Consider the following 20,266-nt stretch of genomic DNA (forward strand, 5'->3'; position numbering starts at 1 on the left):
GCTCACAGTGGAGAATAAAATGAAATTGATGATCAAGATTTCTTTTTTGTATTTGAATTCATTTGATAAAATATTACTTCTTTTGTGGTAACTATGCCCATCGCATATTTTAGGTAGCACAGTGTTATACTGACGTAAAGTTTATAAACGTGGTTGTTAAACTCTATGGCCTATTCTATAACGTAATTGAATTCATGCGGCCCGCGGCCGCTACGAAATTTGAATAGTGGCCCACGACCCGTTTTGAGTTGGTTATCTCTGCTGCAGAGTGTAGATATTCACTACGTTATTCACAACAACAACAACAACAGCAACAAAAACTTAAAATACACTTTAAAACTTTAAGCATCAACTTCCAGTTGTACAGTCGAAAACGTTTTCGTTTCTATTAGCCGCAGCTTCTCCGTTAGTCGCGGTTCCGCCTACCTTTTTCGATTTGTACGTTGTGACTCCATATACGTGGCTCACATCTCATCAGAGTCGGATGAAAAGCTTTATGTAGCCTTCGTATAATTCAATAATAGGAATATATAGTTGAGCGAATAACACAACAAATGTAATTAAACTTTCACTAATTCTACAATTTTCTAAATAGCTCAGTGTCCCACCCCAAAATGATCCTGTGGCTTACAGTTTGAGAGCCTATGGTCGGACGACTTCAAACGACACGCAAGCTTTAACATATTGACAACATGAAGATAAAATAAATCGCACGGTCTAGCAATTCATGTAGTATTAATAAAAATGTTTAGTATTAATAAAAATGTTATGGTAACAAAATTTTACTGATATTGACACTGATACAACGGAAATTATTACACAATTTGACCGTCAAGCATACTATTGACGAAGATTTTCGAACCATATATCTGAATTTGATGGTCTGATTACAGAACAAAATATCGACATCAAACGGTATTCATATCATATACATTATTGCTATTTCGAGGCAGTAGAAAGTTTACAGTGAATAAATTCTACCAATATTCCGGACTCAAGTCTCCCTATCGATATTTAAGACTATAGGGGACGTTTTCATACGTTTTAAACGTCACATGGACATACTATGTCCCGTAGTCTTGATATCCCTGAGTATTGCATACAAGTAGTATAGGAAATGGGCGGAACTCGCGCATGCACAATATTTACTTAAACAAACAAAGATTATCAAGATAATAAACAGTGTAAGAATTAGCTCATTCTCAGTTTTGCAGCAATACTTTTATGACCTTGTGTGCGGCAATCGAAAAGGGGGAATAATTAACGATAGAGAGAAAACGAACAAAGAATCTGGATTGACCTTTGTACTCAGACATGAGACTTGAGTACTTCTACTTGTACTTTTCCACTCCTGATTCTACCTCGCCTGACCTCTGGTACACGAGACTTGTGTATTATTTATTATATTCCCCTCGAATAACAATGGATCGGCTTTTAATTTCAATGGTATGTACTTACTAGTAATTTGTATATTTCCCCACGAACAACAACAACAGTATAGTATTTTTATATTTCCCCTCACGAACAACAACAGTATAGTATTTGTTCCTTCGGATCCGTATGTGAGATCCCGGCGCGTCTTTTAGGTGGATTGTCAACGCGCGTCCGGTCAGATTGGATTGACTTTTAATTTCAATGGTATGTACTTACTAGTAATTTGTATATTTCCCCTGAACAACAACAGTATAGTATTTTTATATTTCCCCTCACGAACAACAACAGTATAGTATTTGTTCCTTCGGATCCGTATGTGAGATCACGGCGCGTCTTTTAGGTGGATTGTCAACGCGCGTCCGGTCAGATTGGATTGACTTTTAATTTCAATGGTATGTACTTACTAGTAATTTGTATATTTCCCCTGAACAACAACAGTATAATATTTTTATATTTCCCCTCACGAACAACAACAGTATAGTATTTGTTCCTTCGGATCCGTATGTGAGATCCCGGCGCGTCTTTTAGGTGGATTGTCAACGCGCGTCCGGTCAGATGAATCGACAAAGTGGATTCTCGGTTACTTACGTTTGTCTGTGCAGAGTGACACCTACGGTCTGTGTCATACTGGAATCGTACTCTACTTTATTATTGATCGAAGTTGTAGCGGGAGAAATGTTCTGTTATAGTTATAAATATACGTGTCAACTCGAGTTCTCGAGAATATGAAAAAATACCCATGTAAATAAAGCCCTCTATTGTTACGGGTCACAGAGCACGGATCACGTGTCGACAATCGCTCGAAGCCCGTCGACGGATACCTTGAAAGCTCTCGGTATGGTGTATAATTGTGTATGGATTGTTGCGGTATTAGAATTGTGGTTACGGCTCGTCGGGTGGTGTGAGGATCAGGTTTCAGACAGTAACGAGAAATGTTCTGTTATGGTTATAAATATGCGTGTCATATCGAGAACAACAAGAAATGTCGTGTAGTGGAAATGCGTATTAGGCGCCCCAACATAGATTACCTTAAATAAAGTAACATTATGAGTATAATAAGTAATCAAAGAAATAGCTGATTCTCAATTTGGCTTACATCAACGTGTTAACTTCCGATATTACGTACCTAGTAATTGGTGCAAGCAACAACTGCTGTTCCACACCTGTACCGCGTTCTAGCGTCTTCATATAGGACAGACAGTCCCAACCAAACAATGTATTTATGATGGGTTCTTTTACTGCTTCACGTCTGGTCAAGCGTATGCGTGCCGGTGCTTGTAAATGATATACAATTTACCGCGGCATATTATTTTTGTATGCTGTATAATGTACACGAGGTACAACTTGAATCGATCAGTTGGCGAACTACTAATGCTTTACCCGTCTGTACGATCGATCGCGAGCTCACCACGCACTTGTCGTTCGAGAGCGACTCATTTCGCTATAGACAATCAGTTGTGTTCGCGTGTACCGTAACATATCCTCTACACTTGTTATGCCAACACCTCCAAGCATATCTACAATATCATGCTAAGGAACTATTGCTTCGGCAGCCACGCACTGTCGTTCGAATTCGACTCATTTCGCTGCAGACAATCAGTTGTGCTCGTGTGTGCCGTAACATATCCTCAACACATGTTATGCCAACACCGCCGAGCATATTTGCAGCATCATACTACGGATATATTGACTCGACAGAGTGTTACTATGGAAATTAAACATGGAATGGCAACGATCAATTTTGCAGCTTCGCTCCGCTTCGCCGGGGCTGGAATGAAGAATTGTTTTGCGTAAGCGACTGTAGGATTTCTGGCAACCCAAAAGCTATCTTCCCGAGCGCAGAAATTATTGAATCTGGTCTTGATCGAAAGCTACTGTTGCACCGATTCCGAAAATATAAATTAAAATATTTATCGTGTGCTGATCCACCTAGAATATGTCCTCCAAGTCTGAAATATCGGCATTGTTTAGAACAATCGGGTAGCCGCAACACAATTGCCATAACAATGACCCGTTGGGATCAGGGGGCTGACCTTATTTGGCTTAAACGCGCTCGGTGGTGCAATAATGGTAATGAATTGTGGTAGATCATACGTTATGCGATCTATAGCCTGAGGTGAGGTGTAAAGTAGAGTGGGAGATTTCGAAATCGGAATCCACTGCGACTATAGGATTGCAAAATCAAAGTCCAAAAAATCCCTAGAATATGTCCTCCAAGTCTGAAATATCGGCATCGTTTAGAACAATCGGGTAGCCGCAACACAATTGCCATAACAATGACCCGTTGGGATCAGGGGGCTGACCGTATTTGGCTGAAACGCGCTTGGTGGTGCAATAATGGCAATGAATTGTGGTAGATCATACGTTATGCGATCTATAGCCTGAGGTGAGGTGTAAAGTAGAGTGGGAGATTTCGAAATCGGAATCCACTGCGACTATAGGATTGCAAAATCAAAGTCCAAAAAATCCGACTGGCACGTAAAGTACTGGTTTCTCCATATATTAGGCTGGGTAAAATGTAACATAAATCCAACTCTCAAAGGCACTGCTGTAAGGGGAGTGTCGTTGTACATTAATTTGCGTACAGCGAAACTTTGTATGCGGTGGTGCAATAATGAGGATGAATTATGCCAGATCACGTGATACAATCTAGCCTGCTTTCGGTGAGGTGTAAAGATGAGCGGGGAGATTTCGAAATCTGATTCCACCCCGACTCGGGTTGCTAAATCAAAGTCCAAAAAAGCCGGCTGGTTCGTAAAGTCCTGCTATTTCCACATGTGGTGAGGGTAAAATATAGCATAAATCCGACTCTCAAGGCCATTTGGCTGCATCCAGTCCGGCGATAGCTCGCTTCACCGTCGATCAGCTGACTGACCTTATTTTGCTCGGTTTCGGTGCCAGGGCTGGATACGGTCAAGTGACCACCCAGGCACGATAGTTCTACTATCTTTACACGATATGGAGATGACGTTGCATATTCATTTGCGTACAGCGAAACCTTGTATCGACCCATTGTCGGAATTATGTTCAACTATACAGGTGTTATTAGTGCAATCAGGTTTAGCACCACAAGAAGTATATTAGCAAAGTCCTATCCACCACAAAACGATAATACCTATACCCCACCAACAAACAGACCAAAAAACTTGTCGCTTGAATACTTGTAATTCCATTGTGGTCAGATGTACGCAAATCAGCTGTGATCAATCGAGCGTGACACAATCGATGTCAGTCATCAATTCGCCTGTTTGACAAAACTCGCGTCTTCGGGTTGACAGCAACACAATACGATACATTTGATGGCCCCATCGACCCTCCTAATAGGGTTACCATACGGCCGCATTTAGGGGAGCATATGTCCTCCTTTTCCCAGATACCCTTCGCCCCAAATATACTCTCTTTCTGTCAATTTGTTCTCCTTGTTAGCTTAACATATCTAAAAAACACCACGAGTAACGCAAAATGCGGGCCTAGATTACGAAAGTCGGGGATTTAGGTAGCCAAGTCGGAAAAATAACGCTATGATGGGTATTGTACAGGCCATTACGTGGATACGGGGGTCTGTGTAACCATGTATAGATGAATAGTGAAAGCACACCAAACTAGTTACATGAAAAAGATCGAGCGCATCGACCATGTCGGGTATACCCACCTTAGTACAGCCAAATGTTCCAATGTCGTACCGAGAATAGCTGGGGTGGTGGTATATCATTCTCACAAGATGTACTTTGGAATGCGTGTGAAATCGACATCGCCCGTTACTCGACTGAAGCAAGTCGCCACTGCAGCCCCTCTCTGTGTATACACAGCGTGCTGAGCACTGCAGATCCAAACGAAACTATGCATTCTGGCGAGGTTATCGAGATAGCTGGAGCGATTTACAACACATGCTAAATTTACTTCAAAACGGAATGACAATATATAGCTTTGGAGTACTCAAGTAACTTTAAAATTAAACGTCGGTATCGGGAAATCGCTTTCTATTCTAATTATAAAAGAGTAGGTCCCCATAACACTGTCGAGCTAAAGTACGTTGGTAACTGTGATAGTAGACAAAACTGACTCGAGTACCTCAGAAATAGTGACTGTATTTCGTTTGCTGACCACGCGCCTGTTTATTCACATCGACTGACTCTCCTAGTAAGCAACTGCGCCCCCGCCATCTTCTTATTGCTCAAATAATTTTACAATTCACGAAATCCATTCTCATTTGTCGGTAGTTTTATCAGCACAAAAGTCACAGTTACACAAGTCTCGTAAATAGGTGTCGATACACTACAATCGTTTTATCGCCACTATTCAACTCATAGCTCGATCACACGACTGACGTTTCCGCAGATCAATTTTTGACGTTTGATCAACTCTTGCCTGGTTATGGGGTTTCTAATCACAGGGCGATTGAGATTCGGGTGTGTCTTTTCGATACGTTGCGCAAACTCGATACCTTTCGTTCGGAGTACGTATTCGCACTGCGGAAACCATTTTGCATGTTCTGTCCAAGCCTCGTCTTCCCGGTCCCAACGAAGCCCGCCGTCACAGTAAAAACATTTGGTTCTGTCCGAATCAATGTAGTAAAACCCCGCTTTTGCTAACTGTTCAACACTAGCTCTAATTTTATTCGGTTCCCAGCCCTTGTCGAACGTTGCGATTCTTTTTGACAACGACGACATGCCAGGGTTCACGGGTTTAAGACAAGGAAATAGTTGCTCAAGACATCGCTTTTCGTCCTCGGAGGGCTCCTCTGGTTCTTGCAGATGTAAAGTGAGACGTCGTATTTTGTCGTCAAGCAACTTATCCAAATTGTCTCGTTCGTACTCGGTTAACGCCACATTCCCCGAATCGTCGTCACGTGCGAAACAACAATCCGGGCGATACGTCAAGTGTATTTCAGATATATCGTCTGTAGGCCTCCAATTGCGTAGAACGCCGGAGCAGTTGAAGCACTGCGTCCTGTCCAGGTCACCGAGGTAGAATAAACCTTGTTTTGCCAACTCGCCGACCGCCCGTGGTATGGGATAGCTGGGTCATTTCTCAAAGGTTTCGCGACGCTTCGACTCCTTTCGCAAGTCGAGATTCCTAACCCGATACTCGTGCTCTTGATCAACGATATTCGCAAAGTTGATGTTGGCGTTTCCAATGGCTTTAAACTGTCTCAATAAACTTTTGAAATTCGATTTCACAATAGGTATGTTCAACGCGTCTCGTACACAATTCGCGTCATGACGCCGTGCACTCGACCCGGTCCATCTTTCTAGGTACACACTGCATCCAAAGCATTTGATTTTGTCTTCAAATCCTAGCCAGTAGTATCCCTCAGACGCTAAATCGGTGCGTGTTGCGTATGATACTTTAGAGAATTTGGCGAACGTGGCGAGTCTGTATAATTCAGTGCGGTGTGAACCGGAAGCGATATACACTCGTTTCTGTCCGGGCGGATCAGAGTATCTCTCCATTGACGTTATGCCAAGCTCTTTCATAAACATGGAGTACTAAGACAGAGCTTTTTGTGTCTAAACCTGCACCATAGCTCACACATATATATTCCTAGTTTATCCTTGCGAGCTCTATCGATTACTGGTTAGTTGTACTTTTATGTGTGATTGACAACCGTTAGCTGTCGCTATTGCACCATTTATATATGTGTTATACCAGGAGCGGTCAACTTCTGCAGTCCGCGGGGCGTGTATAGCATAATTAGGTACTCGGTGGTGCGAATTGCTGAATCGATACATTATTCGACCACCGATCAGCATATGCCAGGAATAAATCGTATTCAATCAATGTATTTTAACAACAGCAATGTCAATGCGAAGCCGTATCTCGCCGATATTAACGAGGACAAAGTGGATTTGAGAACAGTATTTTTATACAGGCACCGCCATCATCATCATCATCATTGGTTTATTAGCAATTTTATCAGTTCAATACACCACAAAAATGCGATACAATGAAAAGACAGGAAGATGTCGAAGCGACAAGGAGTAGTCTATGGAATCTGACACCCACCTTGGCCTAGGCGATGTAAAGAGGAGGCATGCACACTGAATGAAAGTAAAGAAGATAGTATAGAAGAAGAATGCGACAAGAAATAGGGCGGCATGTCATGGGATGTCTGCTTCTCTCTCACGGTGCAATACTTAAATAAGATTTCATAGTGGTCTATAAGCCCGATACACTAAATTGACAGAGATATCAATTCATTAAAGTTGTTTTCTTACGACATTACAGAGAACAACGCGTACCAGTAAACACAAACCGAATTGTCCCACTGTTGCGTCAATTCACCGCCGACTCAGTATGAGACACTCTCGACCAGCGAATGTACATTAGGCAACCGAAACAGGTGACCTTGCGAAGGGGGTGTTTTCGATAACACCGATACGGCAACTTAATTCTTTCTACTGACAATGTGATGGAGAGCGGCTTAATTCATCAGACAAAGACTGGAGGCAACAATAACTAGCAAACACAAATCTAATGGCCACACCGACATTAACAGGTATTCGATAGACCCGAAAATACCAACGTCACCTAACTGCTGTAATGACACGGGTACGATGCGGGGTACGAAGCATCTTGAACGGTGTTGCTCAGTTGCGGTTCTTGGCCTTCCAAGACCTCTGTTCGTATCAGTCTATCTCACTGTTTGGAGTGCCAATGCCAAACAACTTCACTGCTCCACACCAGGTGTATACTCGAGTAAACATATTTATTTAGGCGTATAGCACGCAGTGGGGTCCCTATGGATCACGTTTCAACACTGTATTGGTGGGCACCCAAAAAGCCTTCATAGGCGGTCATGTGACGTTGAAGGAATAACGAAATGGCACGTTAGCGCATGTGTTTTCACAGATCATCGGCTTACCTTTGAGCAAAAGCGACGTTTGCCATATAGAGGGTGCGGTAAACGATCGGTTACGGTCCGGAATGAGATGTGGTAAACGTATATTGTGCTGAACGCATCAAATTTGTCCCCATGTCTATTTATGACCAGACTCGGTGATAACAAACATTCAAAGGCATGAAAGCACGTACGCAAGTGACTTTGTGAATTTCCGCTTTAGTAAGTTTGCCAAAGCCATGAGGCCTTGCAAATAGGCCAGGCGTCAATTTCTATATTCTACACATGACCGAGTGATCACTATTACGACGTTTGGCATTGGCACTCCAAACAGTGAGATAGACTGATGCTAACAGAGGTCTTGGAAGGCCAAGAACCGCAACTGAGCAACACCGTTCAAGATGCTTCGTACCCCGCATCGTACCCGTGTCATTACAGCAGTTAGGTGACGTTGGTATTTTCGGGTCTATCGAATACCTGTTAATGTCGGTGTGGCCATTAGATTTGTGTTTGCTAGTTATTGTTGCCTCCAGTCTTTGTCTGATGAATTAAGCCGCTCTCCATCACATTGTCAGTAGAAAGAATTAAGTTGCCGTATCGGTGTTATCGAAAACACCCCCTTCGCAAGGTCACCTGTTTCGGTTGCCTAATGTACATTCGCTGGTCGAGAGTGTCTCATACTGAGTCGGCGGTGAATTGACGCAACAGTGGGACAATTCGGTTTGTGTTTACTGGTACGCGTTGTTCTCTGTAATGTCGTAAGAAAACAACTTTAATGAATTGATATCTCTGTCAATTTAGTGTATCGGGCTTATAGACCACTATGAAATCTTATTTAAGTATTGCACCGTGAGAGAGAAGCAGACATCCCATGACATGCCGCCCTATTTCTTGTCGCATTCTTCTTCTATACTATCTTCTTTACTTTCATTCAGTGTGCATGCCTCCTCTTTACATCGCCTAGGCCAAGGTGGGTGTCAGATTCCATAGACTACTCCTTGTCGCTTCGACATCTTCCTGTCTTTTCATTGTATCGCATTTTTGTGGTGTATTGAACTGATAAAATTGCTAATAAACCAATGATGATGATGATGATGGCGGTGCCTGTATAAAAATACTGTTCTCAAATCCACTTTGTCCTCGTTAATATCGGCGAGATACGGCTTCGCATTGACATTGCTGTTGTTAAAATACATTGATTGAATACGATTTATTCCTGGCATATGCTGATCGGTGGTCGAATAATGTATCGATTCAGCAATTCGCACCACCGAGTACCTAATTATGCTATACACGCCCCGCGGACTGCAGAAGTTGACCGCTCCTGGTATAACACATATATAAATGGTGCAATAGCGACAGCTAACGGTTGTCAATCACACATAAAAGTACAACTAACCAGTAATCGATAGAGCTCGCAAGGATAAACTAGGAATATATATGTGTGAGCTATGGTGCAGGTTTAGACACAAAAAGCTCTGTCTTAGTACTCCATGTTTATGAAAGAGCTTGGCATAACGTCAATGGAGAGATACTCTGATCCGCCCGGACAGAAACGAGTGTATATCGCTTCCGGTTCACACCGCACTGAATTATACAGACTCGCCACGTTCGCCAAATTCTCTAAAGTATCATACGCAACACGCACCGATTTAGCGTCTGAGGGATACTACTGGCTAGGATTTGAAGACAAAATCAAATGCTTTGGATGCAGTGTGTACCTAGAAAGATGGACCGGGTCGAGTGCACGGCGTCATGACGCGAATTGTGTACGAGACGCGTTGAACATACCTATTGTGAAATCGAATTTCAAAAGTTTATTGAGACAGTTTAAAGCCATTGGAAACGCCAACATCAACTTTGCGAATATCGTTGATCAAGAGCACGAGTATCGGGTTAGGAATCTCGACTTGCGAAAGGAGTCGAAGCGTCGCGAAACCTTTGAGAAATGACCCAGCTATCCCATACCACGGGCGGTCGGCGAGTTGGCAAAACAAGGTTTATTCTACCTCGGTGACCTGGACAGAACGCAGTGCTTCAACTGCTCCGGCGTTCTACGCAATTGGAGGCCTACAGACGATATATCTGAAATACACTTGACGTATCGCCCGGATTGTTGTTTCGCACGTGGCGACGATTCGGGGAATGTGGCGTTAACCGAGTACGAACGAGACAATTTGGATAAGTTGCTTGACGACAAAATACGACGTCTCACTTTACATCTGCAAGAACCAGAGGAGCCCTCCGAGGACGAAAAGCGATGTCTTGAGCAACTATTTCCTTGTCTTAAACCCGTGAACCCTGGCATGTCGTCGTTGTCAAAAAGAATCGCAACGTTCGACAAGGGCTGGGAACCGAATAAAATTAGAGCTAGTGTTGAACAGTTAGCAAAAGCGGGGTTTTACTACATTGATTCGGACAGAACCAAATGTTTTTACTGTGACGGCGGGCTTCGTTGGGACCGGGAAGACGAGGCTTGGACAGAACATGCAAAATGGTTTCCGCAGTGCGAATACGTACTCCGAACGAAAGGTATCGAGTTTGCGCAACGTATCGAAAAGACACACCCGAATCTCAATCGCCCTGTGATTAGAAACCCCATAACCAGGCAAGAGTTGATCAAACGTCAAAAATTGATCTGCGGAAACGTCAGTCGTGTGATCGAGCTATGAGTTGAATAGTGGCGATAAAACGATTGTAGTGTATCGACACCTATTTACGAGACTTGTGTAACTGTGACTTTTGTGCTGATAAAACTACCGACAAATGAGAATGGATTTCGTGAATTGTAAAATTATTTGAGCAATAAGAAGATGGCGGGGGCGCAGTTGCTTACTAAGAGAGTCAGTCGATGTGAATAAACAGGCGCGTGGTCAGCAAACGAAATACAGTCACTATTTCTGAGGTACTCGAGTCAGTTTTGTCTACTATCACAGTTACCAACGTACTTTAGCTCGACAGTGTTATGGGGACCTACTCTTTTATAATTAGAATAGAAAGCGATTTCCCGATACCGACGTTTAATTTTAAAGTTACTTGAGTACTCCAAAGCTATATATTGTCATTCCGTTTTGAAGTAAATTTAGCATGTGTTGTAAATCGCTCCAGCTATCTCGATAACCTCGCCAGAATGCATAGTTTCGTTTGGATCTGCAGTGCTCAGCACGCTGTGTATACACAGAGAGGGGCTGCAGTGGCGACTTGCTTCAGTCGAGTAACGGGCGATGTCGATTTCACACGCATTCCAAAGTACATCTTGTGAGAATGATATACCACCACCCCAGCTATTCTCGGTACGACATTGGAACATTTGGCTGTACTAAGGTGGGTATACCCGACATGGTCGATTGCGCTCGATCTTTTTCATGCAACTAGTTTGGTGTGCTTTCACTATTCATCTATACATGGTTACACAGACCCCCGTATCCACGTAATGGCCTGTACAATACCCATCATAGCGTTATTTTTCCGACTTGGCTACCTAAATCCCCGACTTTCGTAATCTAGGCCCGCATTTTGCGTTACTCGTGGTGTTTTTTAGATATGTTAAGCTAACAAGGAGAACAAATTGACAGAAAGAGAGTATATTTGGGGCGAAGGGTATCTGGGAAAAGGAGGACATATGCTCCCCTAAATGCGGCCGTATGGTAACCCTATTAGGAGGGTCGATGGGGCCATCAAATGTATCGTATTGTGTTGCTGTCAACCCGAAGACGCGAGTTTTGTCAAACAGGCGAATTGATGACTGACATCGATTGTGTCACGCTCGATTGATCACAGCTGATTTGCGTACATCTGACCACAATGGAATTACAAGTATTCAAGCGACAAGTTTGTTGGTCTGTTTGTTGGTGGGGTATAGGTATTATCGTTTTGTGGTAGATAGGACTTTGCTAATATACTTCTTGTGGTGCTAAACCTGATTGCACTAATAACACCTGTATAGTTGAACATAATTCCGACAATGGGTCGATACAAGGTTTCGCTGTACGCAAATGAATATGCAACGTCATCTCCATATCGTGTAAAGATAGTAGAACTATCGTGCCTGGGTGGTCACTTGACCGTATCCAGCCCTGGCACCGAAACCGAGCAAAATAAGGTCAGTCAGCTGATCGACGGTGAAGCGAGCTATCGCCGGACTGGATGCAGCCAAATGGCCTTGAGAGTCGGATTTATGCTATATTTTACCCTCACCACATGTGGAAATAGCAGGACTTTACGAACCAGCCGGCTTTTTTGGACTTTGATTTAGCAACCCGAGTCGGGGTGGAATCAGATTTCGAAATCTCCCCGCTCATCTTTACACCTCACCGAAAGCAGGCTAGATTGTATCACGTGATCTGGCATAATTCATCCTCATTATTGCCCCACCGCATACAAAGTTTCGCTGTACGCAAATTAATGTACAACGACACTCCCCTTACAGCAGTGCCTTTGAGAGTTGGATTTATGTTACATTTTACCCAGCCTAATATATGGAGAAACCAGTACTTTACGTGCCAGTCGGATTTTTTGGACTTTGATTTTGCAATCCTATAGTCGCAGTGGATTCCGATTTCGAAATCTCCCACTCTACTTTACACCTCACCTCAGGCTATAGATCGCATAACGTATGATCTACCACAATTCATTGCCATTATTGCACCACCAAGCGCGTTTCAGCCAAATACGGTCAGCCCCCTGATCCCAACGGGTCATTGTTATGGCAATTGTGTTGCGGCTACCCGATTGTTCTAAACGATGCCGATATTTCAGACTTGGAGGACATATTCTAGGGATTTTTTGGACTTTGATTTTGCAATCCTATAGTCGCAGTGGATTCCGATTTCGAAATCTCCCACTCTACTTTACACCTCACCTCAGGCTATAGATCGCATAACGTATGATCTACCACAATTCATTACCATTATTGCACCACCGAGCGCGTTTAAGCCAAATAAGGTCAGCCCCCTGATCCCAACGGGTCATTGTTATGGCAATTGTGTTGCGGCTACCCGATTGTTCTAAACAATGCCGATATTTCAGACTTGGAGGACATATTCTAGGTGGATCAGCACACGATAAATATTTTAATTTATATTTTCGGAATCGGTGCAACAGTAGCTTTCGATCAAGACCAGATTCAATAATTTCTGCGCTCGGGAAGATAGCTTTTGGGTTGCCAGAAATCCTACAGTCGCTTACGCAAAACAATTCTTCATTCCAGCCCCGGCGAAGCGGAGCGAAGCTGCAAAATTGATCGTTGCCATTCCATGTTTAATTTCTATAGTAACACTCTGTCGAGTCAATATATCCGTAGTATGATGCTGCAAATATGCTCGGCGGTGTTGGCATAACATGTGTTGAGGATATGTTACGGCACACACGAGCACAACTGATTGTCTGCAGCGAAATGAGTCGAATTCGAACGACAGTGCGTGGCTGCCGAAGCAATAGTTCCTTAGCATGATATTGTAGATATGCTTGGAGGTGTTGGCATAACAAGTGTAGAGGATATGTTACGGTACACGCGAACACAACTGATTGTCTATAGCGAAATGAGTCGCTCTCGAACAGAGATGAGCATGGATTAGGATTAGGTTTTGAAAAAACAGGATTTGTGAAATTTTGTCGGATTTGGATTGGATTTGGATTAGACATTTTTTTCAGAACGGATTAGGATTTGGATTGGATTTAATTATTTTCTGGGAGATTGAAATGTCGTGTGGCGAATGGCGACAAACTTTATTCAGATCAGTTATTAATGTACTTATGGTTACTAAGTTATCTTGAATCAAGTGAATCGTTGGTTGTGAAAGAAAATTTTCGAAGCCTTCCACTGCATAACTTGGTATTTTTTCTGAATTTCCAGTTGGAATCGGATTAGGATTGGACATGGACTTGAATATGAAAAAGGTATGGATTAGGATTTGGATTAGGATTTGAAGGTTCGGATTTGGATTGGATTAGGACATAGAAATTTCAAATCCGCTCATCTCTGCTCTCGAACGACAAGTGCGTGGTGAGCTCGCGATCGATCGTACAGACGGGTAAAGCATTAGTAGTTCGCCAACTGATCGATTCAAGTTGTACCTCGTGTACATTATACAGCATACAAAAATAATATGCCGCGGTAAATTGTATATCATTTACAAGCACCGGCACGATTACGCTTGACCAGACGTGAAGCAGTAAAAGAACCCATCATAAATACATTGTTTGGTTGGGACTGTCTGTCCTATATGAAGACGCTAGAACGCGGTACAGGTGTGGAACAGCAGTTGTTGCTTGCACCAATTACTAGGTACGTAATATCGGAAGTTAACACGTTGATGTAAGCCAAATTGAGAATCAGCTATTTCTTCAATTACTTATTATACTCATAATGTTACTTTATTTAAGGTAATCTATGTTGGGGCGCCTAATACGCATTTCCACTACACGACATTTCTTGTTGTTCTCGATATGACACGCATATTTATAACCATAACAGAACATTTCTCGTTACTGTCTGAAACCTGATCCTCACACCACCCGACGAGCCGTAACCACAATTCTAATACCGCAACAATCCATACACAATTATACACCATACCGAGAGCTTTCAAGGTATCCGTCGACGGGCTTCGAGCGATTGTCGACACGTGATCCGTGCTCAGTGACCCGTAACAATAGAGGGCTTTATTTACATGGGTATTTTTTCATATTCTCGAGAACTCGAGTTGACACGTATATTTATAACTATAACAGAACATTTCTCCCGCTACAACTTCGATCAATAATAAAGTAGAGTACGATTCCAGTATGACACAGACCGTAGGTGTCACTCTGCACAGACAAACGTAAGTAACCGAGAATCCACTTTGTCGATTCATCTGACCGGACGCGCGTTGACAATCCACCTAAAAGACGCGCCGGGATCTCACATACGGATCCGAAGGAACAAATACTATACTGTTGTTGTTCGTGAGGGGAAATATAAAAATATTATACTGTTGTTGTTCAGGGGAAATATACAAATTACTAGTAAGTACATACCATTGAAATTAAAAGTCAATCCAATCTGACCGGACGCGCGTTGACAATCCACCTAAAAGACGCGCCGGGATCTCACATACGGATCCGAAGGAACAAATACTATACTGTTGTTGTTCGTGAGGGGAAATATAAAAATACTATACTGTTGTTGTTCAGGGGAAATATACAAATTACTAGTAAGTACATACCATTGAAATTAAAAGTCAATCCAATCTGACCGGACGCGCGTTGACAATCCACCTAAAAGACGCGCCGGGATCTCACATACGGATCCGAAGGAACAAATACTATACTGTTGTTGTTCGTGAGGGGAAATATAAAAATACTATACTGTTGTTGTTGTTCGTGGGGAAATATACAAATTACTAGTAAGTACATACCATTGAAATTAAAAGCCGATCCATTGTTATTCGAGGGGAATATAATAAATAATACACAAGTCTCGTGTACCAGAGGTCAGGCGAGGTAGAATCAGGAGTGGAAAAGTACAAGTAGAAGTACTCAAGTCTCATGTCTGAGTACAAAGGTCAATCCAGATTCTTTGTTCGTTTTCTCTCTATCGTTAATTATTCCCCCTTTTCGATTGCCGCACACAAGGTCATAAAAGTATTGCTGCAAAACTGAGAATGAGCTAATTCTTACACTGTTTATTATCTTGATAATCTTTGTTTGTTTAAGTAAATAGGGTGCATGCGCGAGTTCCGCCCATTTCCTATACTACTCATACATATATACCTTACGGAAACGTAGTTATTGCAATTAGCAATGTGACGTGTTACGACGTCATAATAGGTCCGAAAAGTTTGAAGACAGTTCGTGTTCAAGCGAGCCAGATCCGTTTTGGAATGTACACTTTCCCTAAAAGTTAGACCTATTTCTATCGTCCCGATGGGTGTTATGGTTGGAAGTTGGAAGATAATATTTCGAGAAATCTTTCACGGTTGGCGAATTGCAATAATACAGCATCATAATCAATACCGAATAGAAGATACAATGCAGTAACTGTTTGTCATCATCCACTACATGAGGCGACTTAACGCAGAAAGGTCTGCAAGAAGTTAGAAAATACTGCGCGCCTACAATCATTCATAAATAACACAGCATTTGATACAAAGCAGAGCCTGCTGCTACTTTTATGCTGATGGTCACTGATAAAACGTATAGGATATTAAAGCATAGAACTTGGTGGTAATGTAAAAATGCATAAATTGAACGACGAATATCGAGTTTGGTCGAAAATTGAGATTCAAGTACGCGAAAGAAATATTGATAAACAGAAGAACACTAGCGGATAAATTAACGAGATGCGAATCGAAGAGGCAGAACTTCCACCGCATCCTCTCGGTACACCGTAGACTTTGTTCTGAGTACCCGGACATCCGAAGAAACTGAAATACAATATCACCGAAAAATTGATGCAACACCGTCCGATATTTTATCAAAAACATGAACAGGACATAAAAGGATGTTGTTTATGCTATTCTAATAATAGTCTATTGGCGACCATATATTAAAGGCATGGAAAGTTGCCGTATGTAGCAGAATTACATTCTATAACTGCCAAATGTAAGTCATTAAATATATTTGAAGAGTTGATTGCTGTGTGTTCAAGTCACAAAGGCTGCGCCAGACTTGATGACTTAACAGCACATTACCTATCAGAGTTGGATCAATTACATTATTTTAATTCAAATACAATTACAATTACTTCCTTGCATGTTTCAATTACATTACAAGTACAATTACTCAATGCTAAAATATCAAATTACAATTACTTTTTAACAGGTAATTGATTCAGTAAAGAGGTGTTCTTTGACAACCGTAGCGACGTAATTAGCAACAATCTTAAGCTATTCATGTTTCATTCCTGATATGTAGAATACCCTTGAATTAAAAAAAAACTAGAACGTATTCGAACTATTCCTAATCATGAGTAGGCCTACTGAAAACTACAAGCACAGAAAAAGGTTTCAAGCGACTATTAAGAACCAGAGGTTTGAGCGACTAACAGTGAATAGGTTACAGGACAGTCAATGAAATATAATCAAACGATTAGGCTACTCAGAGCTGAGTCAGGATAATGAAATGAAATTGGTAAGCCAGCGATAAGGATGATACCGATAAGGTGCGTAGAATTAAAATAGATGCAAAAGGAAAAAACTTCCTGATAACTAAGATTTACAATATTTTGGTTCGCATTTACATATTCACTAGCTCGAAACTGTTAGATTGCATTTGATGAACATTTGAGTGCGAAAAGTTTCTGGCCCCAGTAAATTTAGCCAAGATTGGAGGTAAGATTGGGATAACATTCCTACAAATGCGTGATCAAGTTTGATGAAGCCTTGGTTGGAAACTTGGATTTGTTTGCTATTGTTGCAACAAGCCTCGGTACTGGCCAGAGATAAAAAATAAAAAAACTTTGACCGTGGTGTAGGAAATGGTTCAGCACAGGTTTCATAGGAGATTATTTGCTGTTCATCCATTTTTGAAATACTAAGATTTAGTTTAGCCCACTGGTGCACTAACTTTTTTAGACACCCCTCCCTTTATGATAGTGAATATTTCGTGCCTCCTTATCGTCATAGCACGCAATGAAACCAGAAAGTTACCAATCCTTACATATAGTTTGATGGTATGGAAGGTTATGACTGATGAGAAAATTCTCCAATACGAAATTCAGATTACACACCGAGCAATAACCATAAAACGGAGGCGAATCGGGCCAAGCGCGGAAAAGATTTCAGTTCACTGGAGCGTCGCGCCACGTTAAGATGCTTTCACGCCACCCAAGGGGGCACGCCCCCAGTTTGAGAACCACTGGTTTAGCCTATATTGCAATTCACAAAATTTTCTGTTGCTACTGAAGTATGGGAAACAGTTCAGCGTGACTGAATTATCAAGTAATAACGCAGCACGCATAGAACACCGATGTAAATAGGCTAATTATTACATGTGATGACTGTTTACTAAGGCCTTAAGGCTTAAGACGACTCGTCGTCATCCTGGTTCGTACCGGATTTTCACTGGTGCGACGAATAAATGATTGATTAAATGATTATTTTATGTTGTGATTGTCAGGTTTCCATGAAAATGTAATTGAGATTGTAATTAAGCAAAATTTCGATCAAATTCTAATTACAATTACAATTACACAAAATAGAAATGGTTCAATTACAATTACAATTACAATTACATGAAAAAATGTAATTAATTACATTCAGCTCAATTACAAATTACAGTTGATCCAACTCTGGTATCTATGGCAGGCTACTGCATTGCGTGACCAGACAATTGCTATTATAACTGCACTGCTCGCTATCAATAGAACCACCATATCTTCAAGTATCAATTTGATAACTTACTGGTGACGAATATCACGGCCGACCTGATCTTCCGTTGCATTCGCAGGCCAGAAGATATTCCCTTTTAGAAAATAGAGTGACATTCTGTACATGAAGACAGAATCGACATCACACGCTTCGACGCCTTGCCATTCCAAGATCTTCAGTCCGAACCGTCCTGTGATAGCTTGGAAACTCACGCGATCATTCTGGTTGAAATCGCTCACCGCAGAAGCCGTTTCCTGTAGTATGAGCGAATGTTATGTCTGACCCAACGTTGTAATATGTATATTGTGTATGCCTCGCAACTCGCAAGGATCATGCTTTAAATACAACTGGCTTATTGTTTAAAAATTGCTTCATGACTTGCAAGCAAGCAACCTGAAGGTACTCAGAAGATCTTAAAGCAGGTTGTTATAAGTTTGGTTCAATATTTTCCTAACCTTCATACAGTTCGTTTTCACGTTATACGGCAGCGAAATCGTTATAAGTTTGGTTCAATATTTTCCTAACCTTCATACAGTTCGTTTTCACGTTATACGGCAGCGAAATCGTCACGAAATTATTTCAACGATATTTCCCCGACTCATAACCGGAGTGCAGCAATAACTCATGCACGGTTCGGCCCCATCAACCTCCGGAGGAGAGGTGATTTATATGATCCAGATTTCGCAGCCAGACTGTTCAAAGTCAAGTGTACCTGTTTGATGCTGGTGTGATCAGATTAGATGACCTTTACGGTCTTATCGATCATTCCAATCTAATACCGAATACTGTGCATACATATTTTCTGTACCACCATCACTGCCGTTTGTTATGTATTTTGGTTCGATGAAAATAAAGACTCTCTCTCTCTCTCTCTCTCGAGGCAAAATACATATGGACTTTCGTGGGCCTCTCCAGAAAATATATCAAATGCTAGTAATTGTTGCGGGTGAGCACAACTATGTTACAGAAGCGACGTTGTCGTTGCAAAAGACCGGATGTTAATAATGTATATAATTTGTATAGCGAGCAGTAGGTGCTTTTTCAGTTTTAACTACTAAGCAGAGGTGGTCAAAGTAGTCAAGAAAGCTACTCAAGTACAAGTAGAAGTAGCGAAGAAAAAATCTACTCAAGTACAAGTAGAAGTAATTCTACTTCAAGTAGTTTTAGGTTGCTCATGAAAGAAGTAGAATTGACTGACTTTAAAAGTACTCAAGTAAGTAAGTAGTTGTGAAAACGATCCTGATTGGATGAATTATAAAAAGGTGCAAATTGGGCCCAGTAACATGGGAATTGAAAGTTAAATATAAATATTACTTCTAAAAGCAGAATGTATTTCATGTTTTTAGTCCAGAAAGTTTCAAAGGTGGTATGCTAAAACAGCTCTAAAACTAAAAAAGTCAAAGTCTCCTCTTCCAGATTAGGATACGCCATGGACATGCTAGATTACGATGTGACAAGAAAATGCTAGATTGCGAAACATCAGTTTCAAACGTTATGATGAGCCATAGATACTGTGATGAATTATTTCATATGGGTGGAGGGCGACAATGTGGTGTGAACGGAACCACGCCAACCCTCCACCTAAATTATATTCACCGATACTTTCGTGAAATCAGACTGGTCACTCCGTATCCACTGC

General features: G+C 41.7%; 1 protein-coding gene and 1 long non-coding RNA gene across 2 annotated transcripts in view; both read right to left on the bottom strand.

Annotated features, from left to right (window-relative positions):
- LOC145440866 (uncharacterized) overlaps positions 1-20,266 on the bottom strand; it is a 194,380-nt gene that overhangs the window by 104,350 nt on the left and 69,764 nt on the right. The gene's annotated exons all lie outside the window — the stretch shown is intronic.
- LOC145441428 (uncharacterized) lies at positions 16,202-18,893 on the bottom strand. The gene is made up of 2 exons (XR_013915822.1): positions 18,661-18,893; positions 16,202-16,683 (listed from the first exon to the last, which is right to left on the bottom strand). It is a non-coding gene; the product is annotated as an uncharacterized LOC145441428 (long non-coding RNA).

Source organism: Botryllus schlosseri, chromosome 6 (assembly GCF_051294905.1).
Source record: "Botryllus schlosseri isolate E-star chromosome 6, Bs_hap1, whole genome shotgun sequence".
NCBI classification, from domain to species: domain Eukaryota; kingdom Metazoa; phylum Chordata; class Ascidiacea; order Stolidobranchia; family Styelidae; genus Botryllus; species Botryllus schlosseri.